The sequence below is a fragment of the Pinus tabuliformis genome, chromosome 6 (assembly GCF_031772625.1).
Source record: "Pinus tabuliformis cultivar Carrire ecotype Pingquan chromosome 6, CPIR1, whole genome shotgun sequence".
In the NCBI taxonomy this organism is placed as follows: Eukaryota; Viridiplantae; Streptophyta; class Pinopsida; order Pinales; family Pinaceae; genus Pinus; species Pinus tabuliformis.
In genome coordinates, this window is record NC_142292.1 from 1,488,833,824 (window position 1) to 1,488,853,046 (window position 19,223).

At 33.6% G+C, this 19,223-nt stretch overlaps 1 pseudogene; it reads right to left on the reverse strand.

Moving 5' to 3' along the window:
* Positions 1–5,045: 5,045 nt before the first annotated feature.
* Positions 5,046–14,998, reverse strand: LOC149264281 (putative chloride channel-like protein CLC-g; annotated as a pseudogene).
* Between the last annotated feature and the right edge of the window lie 4,225 nt (positions 14,999–19,223).

A 19,223-nucleotide genomic window follows, 5' to 3' on the forward strand; every position in this document is an offset into this window, starting at 1 on the left:
TGTAATTGCCCAATAATCGTAATTTTTTCCATTAAACTGAGGTATTTTAGGATTAGTCAAGCTTTTACTTGATGTTGCCATTTCTGAGTGTAAGAAAAAAACTTTCTACCTACTAGTAAATATCCTAAAAACAATCTACCCTCAAAACAATTTTAACTGTTAGGAGTTTAACCCGCTCCCATACCATGTTAGAGAAACGATTTAAGTGGAGAGGTAGAGGGGAGAAGCAGAGTAAAGGAGTTTCCGGAAGAGTTCAGCTGTTTGCCCAGCTATAAAGAGGTTTAATAAAACACAAAATTCACTCACGGCAAAAACAGAGTAAGATTGGAGCAACACAATAAAACTTAGGATTAAATTATAATTCATGAAAATACATTCATATGAGACTGCCGCTCATTCACCAAGTAAAAACAAAGGTTTACAATGATTTACACTTCACCAAGGGTTGCGGAATAACATACACCAAAACTGTTTTCATGCGCCCACCAAAATTTGCTCCACAATTTTCTCCTGCAAAATAATTCCAATACCTTTTACAAATATGGTTGTTGTTTAAGGTAGTGGTTGGGATTAATATTTCCAACATGGTTATGTGTATGTGTGTATGAAGATAGAACAGAGTATAGGCTTTCACGTATCAATGTAATACTGTAGTCTCTACCTATTTTGCAATATCAATTGAGATGAAATATGGAATTTCAACCCTGCAATGTTTTGTGTTTCCAGGTTCACAAAGGCCTTAATGAAGCCAACGAATAGGCCAATCAAAAAGGCCAACGCCCATTTGAGGATTAGGTACTGATATATTTCTACTTTTGTTCTGGATCTCCAATCTTGCCTGAATAAATCGTTTTCGATAATTCTGCGCGTTAATACAAAAGGTAAAAATTATAAATACACAAAGCAAAAGAATGCAATTTTGGATCAAATTCAAAGAGCAAAAAAATAGGTTCTTACTCATAATCCAAACTCTCTAAGGGTGAGAGCTGTGCTCCAACTAGAGCTATCTGACAACTGGGATATGCAGCAGACCCAATACGTCTCCCATCTCTTTGTTTCAGAAAAGGCTGGCCTGACCCTTCTTCCGGCATTGTAACCGTGTTTTTCTCATGCTTCAGAGTCCTATTGTATCTATTGCTCACTAAATAATATTTCTCAATGCACATAACAAATTCATGTAGGTTTAGTGCTCTGAGGCGGCCGTTGTAGAAGGTAACAGATACCACGAATACATTCTCCACAACTGTGTGGATTGCAACGCCTAGTGGATCGAACTTGAGATCTGAAGCCAAGAGTTTTCAGATGATCTGAAGATCGAATTTTATCTGCCCAATAATCGATGAGACGTTCTGGTGGGCTTTCCCATTGAGTTGATAAAGCAATAAAAGAGGACATGAATATAACTTTATGTTCAGCTTTCTGTTTACAGCATATATCCACTAATGCATTTCTTTATCGATGTCGATGTTACGACAGAAGCTACTTTCCAACACCTAACAGCAAGTATCTTGTAATTTTTCCCAGTGAACTCAGGTAGATTTCGCAAGAGATCTAACAACAACAGATCAAATTTTACAGCCTTTGTGGTCTTCTTATTTCTTCCGTTCTCAGTTTCACACCAGCCAATATATTTTGGGAATGATTTTACCTCATATTGAATCTGGAGAAGTCAAATCCTCTGCCTTCAAACATAAAAATCACGGATCACATTTTGTAAGGCATTCCCAGACCTAAGAGAACATAGGTCTCTGTCTGTCCACATACTTACCAGTATACAGTATACCGAAAAATACTTCGTATCAAAACTCTAAACACACCTTGAACTCTCACAGTTCCTAAATATAACGATATGTTAATATAACTTTAAAGATTTACATAGTTGACATTTGAAAATTATATTACCGTTAATTTATCTAAAAGACAGAAAAACATGGTAGCGATTGCAATAAAAATTATATTACCGTTAGTTTATCTAAAAGACAGAAAAACATGGTAGCGATTGCAAGGAATGCTTTCTTTAGATGGCAAAGATGTCTTCCACAGATCAATGACGTTTTATTTGGTCAAGCTTCATTGAAAACAAAAAGGTCGAAGGATTGAATTATTCTTAGAGATAAAGCTGTAAATTTTTGTATAATTATTAAATCTACACTCTGCTTTTATAATCATCTGACGTGCTTTTACTAATTGTTGTGTATTTGGAAAAACCAGTGTAATATTCATTTAACAATATGTCAGAGTTCAATTTACCCAGTTTTGTTAAGTTAATGGTTAATCTAGTTGATCCAATTGCTTTATGCAAAATAAAATTCAAATCTTATTATATTTTCGATTCAGAATTACAAGCGAAAGAATGTTAATGGTTAATCTAGTTGATCCAATTGCTTTATGCAAAATAAAATTCAAATCTTATTATATTTTCGATTCAGAATTACAAGCCAAAGAGTTGAAGCTTTTTATAATATATGGAATTTATTTTTTTGTTTTAATTATTTTTTTAATATCGATTTATTTTATATAAAAATGTATTAGTTGTTTCATACCATCAAAGTGAACTTATATTAATTATTTCACACAATTAAATTAGAGTTATTGCAAACATATAAAATGACGTTGGATGTTCTTTCTTTGGACATGTTTCTCTAAACAAGCTTCATATTTACACGATTGAAAATGCATTGCATTCTTAGAGTTATTGTGAATATATAAAATGACGTTGGATGTCCTTTCTTTGGACATATTTCTCTAAAAAAAACTTCATATTTACACCATTGAAAATGCATTGCGTTTTTTGATTTTAAGTGCTAACCACAGTTCCAATAGGCAATGGAATCACTAAGAGCATAGTGAAATTATTTTAGGAGTTTTGAATAGAAAATCCAATTACATTAATATTTTTTTAATTTGTTGTTATTATCGATAGTAAAGAATTTGTTAAGTAGAGTTAACGATAAATTTAATGAGGAAAATGTCCATGTTTAATGTATTATTATTTTAAATTTAAATAATTAGTGTTATTTGTAAATTTCTGCAAATATTTTTAGAGTTTTTATTTGATTCTATATGGAATATTATTATGTATATGAGGCAATAAAAATTTAATGAAATTTCTTCTATAAAAATTCAGTGTTTTTTTAGTTTTTAATAAGAGAGGTTCAATCCATTTTTGCTAAGTAGCTGTCATATGGGTGAAAAAAATCCACAAGAAATAATGCTTAAATATCTATGAATTTAAGAGATTGTTAAAGCTAGAGTAAGAGATAAGATCAGACTGCTAAAAACAAATTGCTAAGTAATCGTAAAATTATTTTAAAATTCTCATTGTTATAATTAATTGTAAAAAATGATTACTTAAAAGGCTAGGATGAAATTAATCAATAAATATTAGTATTCTAATGCATTATTATTTTCAATATAAATAACTAATATGATTTGTAACTCTATATAGACATTTTTATCATCTTAGTTGAATAATTAGCTCCCATTACTCTATATGGGGGTATTCTTAGGCATTTGAGGCAAGAGAGGATTTAATAAAATCTCTCTTGTGAATAGTTTTTAATTTGTAAAGATTATGTGAGTGAAAATATTCCAAAAAAAAAATTCTTCCATGAATTGATTTTTGTGATATCCTTAATAAGTGATTAAATAAAATTATGAAAATAAAAAAAAATTGAAGAGTTTGAAGGAATATTTTTTATTATGTTTATGGAAATATAAAAAATATTCTAAGTGTAAAAATAAAACATATCTTAATTTTTAGGGTATTTAGCTATGATTCTTTGTACGAGTTCCAAATGAGAATAAGAGTAAGCCCTTTCTGCACGAAGTAAAATAGTGTAAATCAATTTAAATTTTCGGAATGTGGCATATAATCCTCTCTTGGGCTCTTAGTTCCGGAGCTCAGGCTGGTGGCACTTATTACTCTATATCTTTTTATAACAGAATTTTTAATGTTCAATAAGGAGAATTTCAACAGAAGTATTTATCATCTTAAGGAATTGACTAGATCACCACCAGCTCATGGCGAGACTGGAACTGTTAATCACTTCAAGAGCTTATTAAAGGTAATCAACTTTGTCCATTATTTTGAAAACACACTAAGATAGAAGATGTCTGATTAGCAGTGAATACTTTTAGTAATAACCTCCTTCACATGAAATTCGCTGAGGTTTAATGAATTTCAATCTTAATTTTCTATGCTCTTTTCGGGCTGGATGATCATATCCAAAACCCAACCATTTTGGAAGCAAATAATCTCTAATCAAATTCAGTTTTTCTTCAATGAAAACTGTAAAACAATCAGAATATCACTACAATGATGCACGTTCAAAAGATTTCTATGAATGAATGCCAGTGCCACTATGAAGAAACAGAGTTAACGTCAGCCTCGGGATGCTCTGTAAATCCCAGAACTTATGAAGAATAGATTATTATCAGTTTCCAGGAGTTAGGATCCAGGTGCCCAGATCCATCTGATGCAAGAGAAGAACGCCACATTTTAGACTGGCCAATTTCAAATTAGGGCCTATATATCAGCACTGCGCAATAACATGGAAAATATAAAATTTTATAGGCTAGTTATCTACCAATTGGCTATTTTCCATCAAATTCTCAAGAAAAAATTGTAAAATTAATGTTCAGACTACTATACTTCAATAGAAAGCTTATTAATAAAATAATATTTCAAAACATTACACCAATTTTTGTTTTAGAAATTTGCCCTCTACTTAATTTTGTATTTGAAAGATTGACCAAATTGTTACATTGATTTAAGTACTACTTGAAGTTTTTTCTAGGGACATTTCAGCTGAATTGTATGCTTCTTTATGCGTTACATAAAAGATTGCAACATTTTCTAGAACAGTATTACAAGTTCTCTCTCTGAAAACCTATCACCTTAGCGAACTCAAGGCTTAAATTATGCAAAATGTATCCTCCAACAAAGTTTTCCGTAATGATATTACATCTGACACAATTATCTCTTCACAGCTCTTCAATTATTTTAGCTAGAAGTCACTTGGCTGCTGTTTTAATAGAGATGGCTATGCTCCGAACCTCTTTGGTTTCCTTTCTTCAAGATAAGGATGAAGGCTAAAGATATGGGCAGGCATAAAGTCATGCCGAGTTAGTATCCCAACAATTGGAGATCTCTGCAAAAGAAAGGAAACAAGAATGAGTACACACTACGGAAAATTATTAAACTGTAATGGCATGGACAGAAATGAGGAATAGTTAATGAATTCTAACGCAAAGCTACCAGTGATGCTTAGTGTATGCCATTAAGGGTGTTCTCCAAACAGATTTGTTGTTGTACTTAACATAGTTCTTTTGAAAGATCAGGATAGAATGTGTAAAAACATGTGATATTGTTGATAAGCTGAAAGAGTGACAAAGACTATAAAATGTCTGGTAATTCTATCAATAAACACTTACCCCTGATTCTTTAGGCACCACACAGAGATGCCGCAAGCCTAGATGCTGGAAAAGGGAAAATGCCTTTGTCAATGATGAGGTCTCCACAACAGCGTACGGTGAGGTATTGCAGAATGGATGTAAATCAACATACATTTCCCGTTCCTCTTCACTTATTTCTATGTCTTCAATTTTCAGACCTCTGCCTGAATCCTGTTTCGCAAAGTCCACAAAAGAGAATTTCTCTATTAATTCTCCAGAAACAATGAACTGTGAAGGTTGAAACTCTTTCCTCTTCAACAAAACCAACAAATGTGACCTGAGGGCAAGGCCATGGAAGACTGGCTTTTCTAATAGTGGAGGTTCATCTATGACTGGGAAGCCATTGTGTCGAGTATTCATCAAAATCTGGACAATGTTTCCAACTTTCTCTATTCCAGACAAGGTTACCAAAGGACCTCTAACAACATCACCAGCAGTTAGGTTTCTCATATATGGTTCAGGATGCCTTTCCAAGAATGGAAACCCCTTCAAGTGCACAATCTTGTCATACACACTGCTGTTGAAGGAATCGGCTATTGTCTTTGATATTAGTAGGACCAACATAATAAAAGGGAGTAATAAAAGATTATTTGTTAGCTCCAAAAGAATAACACACAGTGAAACTGTCATCCTCATTGAGCCCCCAAGAAAAGAAGCTGCACCAAGCACAGCATAAAGCCCCTGATCAATGTCTGTGAAGGATCCAATCAGCTCTCCAAGGGAACGCCCATATGCAGAACCCATTGAAATTATGGGTATAAAGAGACCCGCTGGAAGTGCAAGGCCATATGTGAAGAGTCCCAGTGAAAAAATAGTTACAAAGTAAAGCATGAGTGATGATTGATGAAACTCATCTCCTGTGTCAGAGCTGAAGATATTTTTAATAGCACCATCATTTGTGTTGAAAAGCAAGCTCGCAAGGTCATTGTAATGACCTGCTGGACAATGAAATGGCTTGAATTTTCCTTTAATGTTAGTGCTAGGACATTCTCCGCTGATCATTTTCGCTGTCGGACAAGGCTTGCATTTTGCTAGCCATGGAAGTCCAAATAGCCAACAAGATGTAAAGATGGAAACACCACAGGCAAGAAGAACTTTGGATATAGGTCCTTTCCTGCATCAAAGACATATACCAATGCTATTCATGAACACTCTGCACAAAGTCCACGGATTTTGCAAATTGGAAACCAGCTCTAAGACACTAAAACAATCACAGTATCTAAATCTACGTACTGATTGATGAGGGCGTAGAGCCTCAGAGTCTTCTCAAGAATGTAGTTGAAGACAGCTCCCAATTTTCCTCCCATAACTCCAAGTATGACTACAGGAAGCAGATCAATAAACCGATACTCGACCTTCACAGAGCTCACATCAAACAATATCAAGCCACCATTTCCAAAGAGGCCACAGTTACCACTTTCACAATAATTTATGAATGCCTTCAGCACCACAGCAACCACTGCTGTCGTGAGAAATGTCCTCCAAAGAAGAGCACTCCGCCACCTGAGAAAGCATTCAAAATCAATATCTTTGTTAAAATATAATCTTTCCTGTAAATTGAGATAGTCTCGCAGTTACTTGTGAGTCTATTTTAGAAAGTTATTAATCCTAGATATTTCTACAAAGTTGTTAGTCTTAGAGTTCTTTTAAATCCTAGATATTTCTACAAAGTTGTTAGTCTTAGAGTTCTTTTTAAGAAAGTTTAAGATTTTCAGTATTAAGATTCCCATGAGTTTCCAATTCTTTTTCATTTCTTGCTCTGTTTGTGATTTTAACATGATATTTAACAGACGTAAATTGTGAAGGAGATAGATCAGAGCATGAGGTCAAGGGAAAGGTGAGTTGTCCTTGATTAGCAGATCTACTAAGCTGTCGTTAATAAATTCATGCCATTCCTTTAGAAGAGCCAAGTTGCTACTTTGCAGAGTTGCTAGCTCACGAGCAGCTTTCACTATCTGTAAAGCCGCCACAAGGAAGACGCCCATCCTTGAGCCAGAACCATTTGCTTTTACTTCCACTAACTGCAGCTGCCGCTGCCTTGAGCTGCCACTATTGTTTCATTCTAGAGCACAAGGATTTGGTAAATGCTGGTAACTATGAAGAGCTGTGAAGGTCAGGTCTGAAGATTTTTTTTCTAAAAGGTATGTTATTAAATTCACCTAAATCGTTGGTTTAATGGGCCCCACATGGATCAGTGGATCAAATTAATTGGCCTCACATGGATCACTGGATTATTAGATATTCCCAGTATACATCATATTCCTCATATTACTTATTGAGAACTTTATTTGGGAGGTATTTTTAAAGTGGGTTTTAATTATATTGACCTATTTTGAAGTTATATCCTTTGCATTATAAAGATTATTAATTGTGCACTCTTCATCAAAGGGCAGTGGTTATTCAACTATAGTTTTAAGTAGCAACGTCGTGTAATCATAGGTTTGGATTCTTGTGAATTTGTTTTCTTTTCATTCTTGATTTTAAAGTGAATTTTGGCATTCTATAAATTTAAAATGGTATGTGTAAGTAATATAGGGCAACATGAACCGGTTTTTATTGGTAAAACTTTTGAGGTTTTGTTTAAGAAAATGAACATTTTTCTACCAGTACAAGAAGGTTGGGAACTAATCGAGAATGGGTTCTTAGAGCCTAATAGGTCATGTATAATTCGTAGAAAATTAAATTGTAGAAATAAGAGAAAAAAATAACTAGGTCAAGGTTTCGATCCAGGGTTTAGTGAATAACTCAATTTTCCCCAAAGTAATGGGAGAATCTAGTACAAAGTAACCATGAAATATTTTGGAGTTAGCATATCAGTATAATGACAAAGTGAAGAATGTGAAGCTTCACACTCTAGCGAGAGAGTTTGAAACATTGAAAATGAAGGAGGCATAGAACATAGACTAATCCATGACAAGAGTAACCGGAGTTGCAAATAAGCTCAGGACTCATATAAAGATTATTGTAGACCATAAAAATGTCGAAAATGATCTCAAAGTCTACCTATGAAGTTTGAGATGGTTTTCATTGTCATAGAATAGTCCAAAGATCTATTATAACTAATAGTAAAAGAATTAATTAGATATATTTTATCCCATGAATCAAGAATAAACATAGAAGGAGTCTTTAGGAATTGTCTTCAGAGACTGAAGAATCCATTGGTAGAGGTAGAGACAGAGGTCAAAGAGGAAGAATTAATTATCAAGCAAAAGGAAGAACTACACTAGAAAATTTAGGACAATCAAATTAGCCTCATCACTCTTAGAATTAGAGAGGAATAGGTAGAAGATGAATGAACAAGTTCAAGGTACAACGTTACTATTGCAAAATATATGGACATGATGAAAGTTAATGCAGAAAGAAACAATTAGGTTTGAACAAGGGTGAAACTACTATCTTCAATATTGAAGAAGGGACATATGAGTCAATATTCATTTCATTTCAAATCACTGAAGAAGATCACAACAAGTATCTTCAATTGTTGGATAGTGGTTGCAACAATCACATAGAGACGACAAAAAAACATCTTTTAGTATTGATAGCTATGTTCAATTTTAAATTACATTAGGAGATGAGTATCATGTCAAAACCCATTAGGATAATTTTGAGGTATAAAATGGGCCTTCTAAGGAAAACAATAAAATAATATTAAAAATTAATAAAATAAAAGTTATGAATTAAAATACAAAATTATACTTTTTTATTGTATTTTCTACTTATCTCCTTTTAGGTCTACTCACATTTCAAGTGTGTGCACTCGTTGGATGTGGAATTAGATTTTGCATCCAACGAGTACCCACTCTGCATATTCTTTAGTAGATTAACACCAAAAATTCAAAAACATGTTCTTGCATGTATTTTGAATTTTTCTTGGTGTTGATCTGCTAAAAAATATGCAGAGTGGGTACTCGATCGATGCAAAATCTAATTCCCCATCCAATGAGTGTACACATTCGAAATTTGAGTAAAGCTATGAGGAGATAAGTAAAAAATATGATTAAAAAAATAGTTTTCTTCTTTTCCCTCCAAAATATTCTCCTTGGGGGATGACATCATTATCTAGAATCCTATTGGTTTTCTTTTTGTTGATTTTATTAGTACATTATTCATTTTAAGGCCCACTTTTTTACCTCAAAACACCTCCAATGATATGCAAAGATGTTCTGCTTGTTATGACTAAGAAAAGTGAATAGAAATATATTCTTAATGCCTTTTATGTACCAAATCTTTGACACAATTTGTTAAGTATTAGATAGTTGAATCAACATGGTTATGATGTTAGATTCAAAGACTCCACATACACAATCTTAGATAAGTCACCTAGTAGAAGACTTGTTGCAAAGGTCCAAGTGACAAAGAATACACATTTTTCATTGATTCTAAGAAGCGTAAATCCATCACAATCATATGCACAAATTTCTCAAGCATGTATGAGACTTGGTAGTGGCATTTTAGTCACATAGATTTTAGGAGTCTTAATTTCTTACAAAAATATTCAATGAACAAACCATCGCTTGCGAAAGTTTCATTCCTAGAAAACATCAAAGGGGAAATTTTCCAAAGGCCTCATGAAAAACCAAAGAACATCTGGAACTTGTCCACATAGATCTATGTGGACCCATAGAAACTAAGTTCATTTGTGGAAGCTTTATTTCTTACATTTTTTGATAATTTTAGAAGGAAAATTTGGGTGCATTTCCTCAAAAAAAAATCATAGACGTTCACAATGTTCAAAGAATTTAAAGGGTATAGAAGAAAAGAAAAATGGCAAATATGTCAAAGTGCTTACATGAGATGGAGGACAAGAATGTCACTAAAGCTGTTTGTAGGATTTTGTATACAAGAAGGAATTAGAAGACAATTCACCAACATATATACTCCAAAACAAGATGGAGTAGTTGAACAAAATAATCATATCATTATGAACATGGAAAGTAGTATGCTAAAAAATGTAGTGAATTGTTCAAAGCCTACAAGTTGTATAATCTAGTCACTGAGAAAAGTGTGGTGAGAAAATATGTAAAATCCTTGGAGGAAAAATCTTGGAGTGATCTAAGAGAATGAAGAAATGGGTAGTACAAATCCATCTCTCAAAATAAATGAATAGGTGGGAAGTTTAGGGTAGCAAGTCCCTCCACCAATATTTCCAAGATTGCAACAAGTCCCTCGACCAAGATTGTCAAGATTACAGGTGTAAAGAAAAGAAGATGGTTCTTCTTCCAGTAGAGAGTTAGTAAATTCAGTGGGAACTCAAATAAATAGTCTATTTTCTAGCAGTGAGTCAATAACTTTAGTAAGAAATTAGAAAACAAGGAGCTTAAAGGAAATATATAAGCAATGAGATGACATGTATCAACGAGTTCATTTTTCCTTATTATCCCATCAGCCTACTTATTTTGAAGATGTAGTGAAAGAAGAGCATTGGATATAAGCCATGAATGAAGATATTGAAGCTATTGAAAGGAATGAGATATGGGATATTATTGATCTCCCAACTAATAAAACTCAAATTGGTGTTAAGTGTGTGTATAAGACAAAAATAGATGAGAAGAGAAATATAAGGCAAGACTAGTTTCCAAAGGATTTGCTAAGTAAAAAAGTATTGAGTATGGTGAAACCTTTGCTCCAGTAGAAAATGGCAATTTTACTAGATAGATGTAATGTTAAATTTCTTGAATGGAAATCTAGAAGAGGAGGTGTATGTAGATCAACCACTTGGATTTGAAATAAAAGGCCAAGAGTACAAAGTGTACAAGTTGGAAAAGGCCTTGTATGGCTTGAAGAAAGCTCCATGAGATTGTTATAATCAAATTGAATCTATTTACTCAATAATGGATTCAAAAGAAGCAACAATAAACCTACTCCCTATACCAAATCAAATCAATGTAATATATTGATAACATGGTATATATAGAAAAATTGATGTTAGATGAATTCAAGGTTACTATGAAAATAGCACTTGAGATGACAAACCTGGTCTCATAAAGTACTTTTTGGGAGTTGAAGTCAAGCAATCTACTCAAGGATTTTTTCATATGTCAACAAAAGTATGTTATACATATATCAAAGAGGTTGATGATCGACAAATGGAAATTAACAGAGACACCAATTACAACATGAACAAAATTGGGCAAGCAAGATGATGGACCATTAGTTGATTCAATATCGACAATGATTTCGCTGATAACATTGACAATAGGAAAAACATTTGGAGATGTGCTTTCCATTTGGGTACAAATTTGATCTCATGAGATTTTAAGAAAAAACCTGCTGTCTCAATATCTTCTCCATAAAAAAAAAATGTGCTCAAAAGATTCTTGAAAGATCTTGCATATGTGAAGAAGGATCCAACTCCTATTTTTTGACAGCAAATCAACAATTACATTGCCAAAAAACCATGGGTTCACAAGAAAAACAAATACATTTACTGTTGTTATCACCTCATTCGTAATCTTGTCAACAATAATGACATATCTCTTAAATTTTTTGGATTTAGAAATTAGGTAGCAAATATCATTAACAAACCATTGGGACTATCACGGCTAATAAATATAACAATTAAAAACTATCACGGCTAATAAATATAACAATTAAAAATAAGAAGGGCATTAAAATATATCTCTCCTGCTAATTAAATTACTTTGGTATTAGATATTTGTAGGAAATTTTTTTTTAAATATTTTTAAAAAACTATTAATATATATATATAAATGTAAATGGTTAGTCGTAATATTTTCTAAAAAATAGATCTTCTACTTAATAATGAAAAAGGTTAACCGTAACCGTAAATTTCTAATTATTTTTCATTCTATTTCTATTTTTTAATTTAACAATCTCACTTGTTTTTGTTCCTTTTGTTTTACTAATATAAAATCATAAGCTGCATATGCACTAACTTCACTATTCTGAGCCACAGTGCTTTTTGTCATAGACATTTCCATAGTTTAATACTACTTTATTATAGGTCACATCCATACCTGGCATAGGTGCTTAAGCATACATCCAAAAACACTCAAATTGAATAGCAAAGTAAACGTTGCCATACCATGTTGATATTTCTTCTAGTGCAAAGACCACACCGCCAATTGGCGCACGGAATGCTGCGGCCACACCAGCAGCAGCACCACATGTGACAAGATCACGCCTATCTTGATCATTTTTGATGTACCTCAGCCATCTCCATGTTACATGATAACGTTTTGAGCCACCCTGACCCAGCAGAGATGCTATACAAGACCCAGTGTGTATCATGGGACCTTCCTTCCCCAACACCAATCCAGCGGACACAGCACATATACTTCCAAATACCTGCACACACCCAAGATTTAATAACCATTTAAAAAAATTGAAACCCCAGAAACGTTAGATTCTGACTTTCACATATGCATCTACGCTTTTGGACATTTTCCACAATACCATTGAGTAAACACAAATGATCTTATACTTCAGCTGCATTTTTCATGGGGGCTTGAATAGAGAACTCGGCATCTTGTTTAACCATTCACAGACCTTAATGATTCATGGGAATTTAATTGTGCTTGATATGTACACACCTTAACAAAAAGGGTATTTGGACCTAGAAATCCTGGCAGATCCACCCCATTCAGGTAACCACACCGGCCCCTGCTGCTGTTGGTGCAATATAAGCAGTAAGCACTACTGCCAATAAAGTTAGTGCTAAATTAGAGCCTGTAAACACTGAAAAGGCTAACAGATACCTGCATTGAGACGTTTCAACCATTTGTCAAAGCAATAAAATTGAGCATTAGTATTATTGCAGTCAAGAACAACTCATCTAGTAGAAATTCAATATAAACAAACGAATTGATAGGTCAGCGAGGTTGGATTACTTCATTAGTTTTTGTTTCTCTCTGTGTAAGGTTGCATTGAATCTATATGGTTTGGGTGCATGGTATATCCACATCATAATAGCAATATTAGGATATTAACTTGAATATAATGTGAAGGGAAAAAATATGCAAAGAAAAAATTTGGTTCGTTTGTCAATACTATTATGATCCACACTAACGCAATTATGTTTACTGTACTGAAAATTTGGTGTATTCACATTACGACTATGATCCACACTAACACATATTGATCACGATTCAACTTTTGTCTTGAACTTATTTTCATTACGGATTTCAACAATATTCTGGAATCAGACATATAGAAGAGAATTCTTCGAAAAGAGGAGTTGATTCAGTTCCAGGGGTCATTCACTATTCTGCTTACCATCATGACTTCAGGATTGATTCAGGCAGTATATTCGCTACTTAGATCCTGCTACCTTTGTTTTTCTCTTCAGATTTTGAAAACAGACATCTGTATTTTTGTTCCTTTATTCCACATTTTCAGTTTCTCTACACTGTCTATGATTGAATTATATCGGCTGAAGAATTGGCATTTTGATAGTATAAAGCAGTTTTTTTAAGGCTTATATTTGCAGAATTTTGATATGAATCAAGATTTACATGTATTTACTTGGTACAGCATGAACTGATTTGAAAAAAACTATGTAACCAATACTCACTTTTATATATAAAAGTTAACGTTTTTTTCTTCAGGAAAAAAAAAAAAAAAATTCAATTACTCGACCTCAGTTCTATCTATCAAATTCTAGAATCTACCATCCAGATAGAAATGATAGTTCTCTTCCTAACTATGCACTAAGTTTATATAATTCATGACCTCCATTAAATATTAAATACGGACGGTGTGGACTATAACACAGACCCATCTAAACCAGATGAAGATTCAGAACTTTGTGTTACATATCATACCCAAGTAGTTTAGATGGGTATGTGTGCGTAAAGATAAAACAGAATATAGGCTTTCAGATATAAATGTAAAGATAATTTATACTATAGTCTTTACCTGTTCTGCAATATCAATTGAGATGAAATATGGAATTTCAACCCTGCAATGTTTTGTATTGCCAGGTTCACAAAGGCCGCAATGAGGCCAACGAATAGGCCAATCAAAAATGCCAACGCCCATTTCAAGATTCGGTACTGAAATATTTCTACATTTGTTCTGGATCTCCAATCTTGCTTGAACAAATCGTTTTCGATAATTCTGCGCGTTTATACACACAAGGTAAAACTTATGAGTAGCCATAAATACACAAAGCAAAAGAATGCAATTTTGGATCAAATTCAAAAAGAAAAAAAATGGGTTGTTACTCATAATCCAAACTCTCTAGGGGTGAGAGCTGTGCTCCAACTAGAGCTGTCTGAGAACTGGGATATGCAGCAGACCCAATACGTCTCCCATCTCTTTGTTTCAGAAAAGGCTGGCCTAACCCTTCTTCCGGCATTGTAACTGTATTTTTCTCATGGTTGATATTCCTATTGGTATCCATTGCTCACTAAATAATCTTTGTCAATGCACATAACAAATTCATGTAGGTTTAGTGCTCTGGAGCGGTCGTTGTAGAAGGTAACAGATACCACTCATACATTCTCCACAACTGTGTGGATTGCAACACCGAGTGGATCGAACTTGAGATCTGAAGCCAAGAGTTTTCACTAGATCTGAAGATCGAATTCTATCTGCCCAAGAATCGATCAGACGTTGTGGTGGGCTTTTCGCGTTGGGTTGATAAAGCAATAAAAGACGACAGGAATATAACTTTATGTTCAGCTTTATGTTTACAGCATATATCCACTAATGCATTTCTTTATCGACGTCGATGTTATGACAGAAGCTACTTTTCAACACCTAACAGCAAATATCTTGTAATTTTTCCGAGTGAACTCAGGTAGATTTCGCAAGAGATCTAACAACAACCGATCTAATTTTACAGCCTTTGTGGTCTTCTTATTTCTTCCGTTCTCAGTTTCACACCAGCCAATATATTTTGGGAATGAATTTACCTCATATTGAATCTGGAGAAGTCAGATCCTCTGCCTTCAAACATAAAAATCTTGGATCACATTTTGTAAGGCATTCCCAGACCTAAGAGAACATAGGTCTCTTTCTGTCTACATACTTACCAGTACACAGTATACAGAGAAATACTTCGTATCAAAACTCTAAACACACCTTGAACTCTCACAGTTGCTAAACAAACATGTATGTATTCTCGTAGAACGATATGTTAATATAACTTTAAATATTTACATTTTCACATAGTTGACACCTAAAAATTATATTACCGTTAATTTATCTAAATGATAGAATTTAAATAATTTTCTAATATTTAATGATACTATAATTTAGAGGTAATAATATTGTTAAGTTTTCTTCATTCCTTAAGGATTTTACAAACTTTGTCTCCTTATTTGACTCTACCTTGAGCCAGAAGGCGTGTTATTTGGAATGAGCAGAAATTTTAGGAAGTGTCTTTTCTTTTCTTTAATTTATTTTGCTATATTATATTAGGTATTTAGTGATAGTTATAGGATAAAGAGTATTATATTTAATTTTGTGATTATAAGTTATGAATTTGAGATATTGTAATCTTATTTTTCACAATTATGTAAGATAATAAGAGCATGAAAGTTTTAAAGTGGAGATTTTTCTTATCTTATAGTTAAAAATCCACTAACTTACAACTATTTTCAATTTTATTATAAGATTCCCATCCTTCATGTATCTTTTTGTCAATGCTATATTTATAGTTAAGCTTGAGATAAAAATTGATTTTGAGATTTTTGTAGGAAGTAGCTTCCTCCAAGTTGCTTTTGTTATACAAAAAATTAGCATAAGTGATCATTTTTTGTTGAAGATCATATCCTTCATTTAGTTAGAGTTAAAAGACATACTCATATTAGAGCAAAATCATTGATGATTTTAATTGTTTTTCAAGATTATCGAACGTGTTCACTATAAAAACAATATCAACAATATAAAGTAGAAGGATGATAACCATACTAGAAAGATTTAATCCCACAAACCTTGGTTCTTCCAAAATACATTCTAACTTGTGAACGAATCTGTCAAAAAGAGTAAGGAACAAGAGCAACCTTGCTTAACTTTTATGCTACAATTTATTTCTTCCAACTAGCCCTTAGTGTTCCTAAACTTAGCATTAAATTTTTGTATAATATTGTGACACTAGCTCTCAAGTAGAGATGAACTTTTAACTCTTATAACATATTCAAAAGGTTAATCTTGAGCACCATGTCAAATTCTTTTTCAAAGTGAAGAAAACAAAATAAAAGGTTGGTTTCGTTAGGTTTCATTATTGTGACACTCCTCCATAATGATTCTAACCATAACAAAGTGGTCTAAAATTGAATCACAATTCCTAAATTTAACTTAATCTTTTTCTCTTTATAACTTTCTAAACATACATTAATTTATTTTCAAAACAATTCCAATCATAATAGTACTATAGTTAATTGTTTTTATCTTCAATTTTAAAAATAAGTACAATAAAACTTTGAGTCTAAGATTTACAAAAGTCTTGCTTAAATACTAAATTGAAAAATAAAACTTTGAGTCTATTCTTAATATTAATTTGTTTACATCCTCTCTTATCTACTAGAATAATATGCTTACATATTTTTTATCCATTTAATTTTTAAAACGGACACATTAAAATTAATAATGATCTTTATTTATTTAATTCTATTTTCATAATAATAAAAAACTAATATAATATTGAAAAATAATAACAAAATTAATAATGATTTTTATTTATTTAATTCTATTTTCATAATAATAAAAAAACTAACATAATAACAATATTTATCTATTAAATTACATAACAAAATTTTTGGCCGATTCATTTTGAACCAATGAGTGTGGTTAGTCATTTAGTTCTGATGATGAACTATACTGGTTGGTTTGAACCAATGAGTATGGTTAATCATTTAGTTTTGATAATGAACTATACTAGTTGGTTTGAAATGCTTCCGCCAAAAACTTTGTTAAATGAGTTTTATCATAAAACATTTCGTAAGTTATTTTTTATTTTTTTTTCTCATTAAAACTATTCTATTATATACATAAACAGATAACAGTTACATCATTACAAAACAGAAAGAACCAGCTGCCTGGAAGTAATGGCAGCTTGGAACAGCTGAGACTGCAATGTCCGAGGACTTAACCAGACCAAAAATAAACCAACCCTCGCAGGGGCGCCAGTGGAGCAACAGACTAATCCCGCGTAGGGGAAACAAACACTTCCCAACCACAAAAAAAAGATTCGAAGACCCGAACATAGACAATTTACCATCAGCATTGGCATAGAGACAGTAACACATAACCAAAACATAATCAAAACAGCAAGAGAGGCCAAATGCCCTCACAGATGTGCCGCAGAGATCTGGAACGAAGGCGTAGCTATTCTTCAGGTTCCTCCTCCACCACCCGGCACCACCCGTATTCCTCCAGCTCCGCTGCAGTTGGAGCGGTTTCCATATTGACATCTTCTTTTTGGCTGATCATTGCCTCCTGAGCCAGAGGGCTTTTTGAGACATTCCCTGGATCTGCAGAGGGCGTCTTCATGGCTTTCTCTGAGCCGTCAGCTGGCTGCTTCCCCCGACTGTCTTTAGTATCGCTTCCATCAGGGGACTCTTCGATGAAGAGAACCGACACATGGGCGCTAATCCGGGGACAGTTCAAAGAACTGTTGAAATTGAAAATGGCAGAGCTAAAGGCGAGGGAGGAAGCAGAATCAAGAGCGCTAGAATCCAGGAATTGACTGGACTGAAGGGGGTTGGCTTCAAGGGTGTGATGGAAATGGCAATGGTAGCAATGGGGAGAAATTTCATCTACAGGAGGGCGCGAAGATCCTCCACGGGAGGTGCCTCGATGGCTGAGCATTCGTTGTCGAGGCCGAACCATGATTGCAGAGCCAAAATGTATAGAGCGTAGAGTGAAATTGAGAACCAAAACAGTCCCGGGGAGACCATGAACAGGCGGTGGGTTAGCCCAGACGGAAAGGCAGCCGCTTGGAGCTGCTCGTAGCTCCAGAGGTTGCACAAACATACCCTGAGGTTGAACAATGAACAAACCATAAACACGCGCAGTGAAGCCCAACCCACCACTGCATTTATCATACCTGCCTGCGCCTCGAAACCCGTCCGCCATTACTGCAACCTTCATGGGAGCCGAGGAGCCGGACCCTGGCTTGCGTACAAGGGTGGACGGAGCATTTAAGCTCCCCTGGTATATGTCAAACAGACCACTCCCACGCGGCTGAAAACAGGCATGCTCCCATGTGTGTTCCTCTCTTTTGCACATGGCTGGCAGGTGGCCGCATTTAAACGCGCGTCCCATCCTTTCAAACACTCGCATCCGGGGAACTTTTCGTAAGTTATTATGAATCACTGAATTCAAAAATATATATCTATTTAATTCTATTTCCATAATAATAAAATATAAAAAATTTCATCCACCTTTAACTTATTTTATTTTATTTTATTATCTATATATATATATATATATATATATATTACATATTACTTTTAGTTACATATTTATTTTAATGTTTTATACACCATGGTTATTAGAATACATAACTTACTTTAACACCTTCCTATTCTTCATTAATTATAATGCATTTAAATATATTTTATACGCCGTGGTCGCTAAAATGCATAACTTACTTTAACACTTTCCCATTCTTCGTACATAATAATAATAAATGCATAACTTACTTTAACACTTTCCAATTCTCCGTACATAATAATGCATTATTGTTAGGTTTTATGGTTTTTTTCCCTCAAGTTTTCTATGATTCAAATTTTATTATATTTTAATTATCAATATAAGAGTTTTTAAAGTCATGAGAGGTTGGAAAATTATATCTA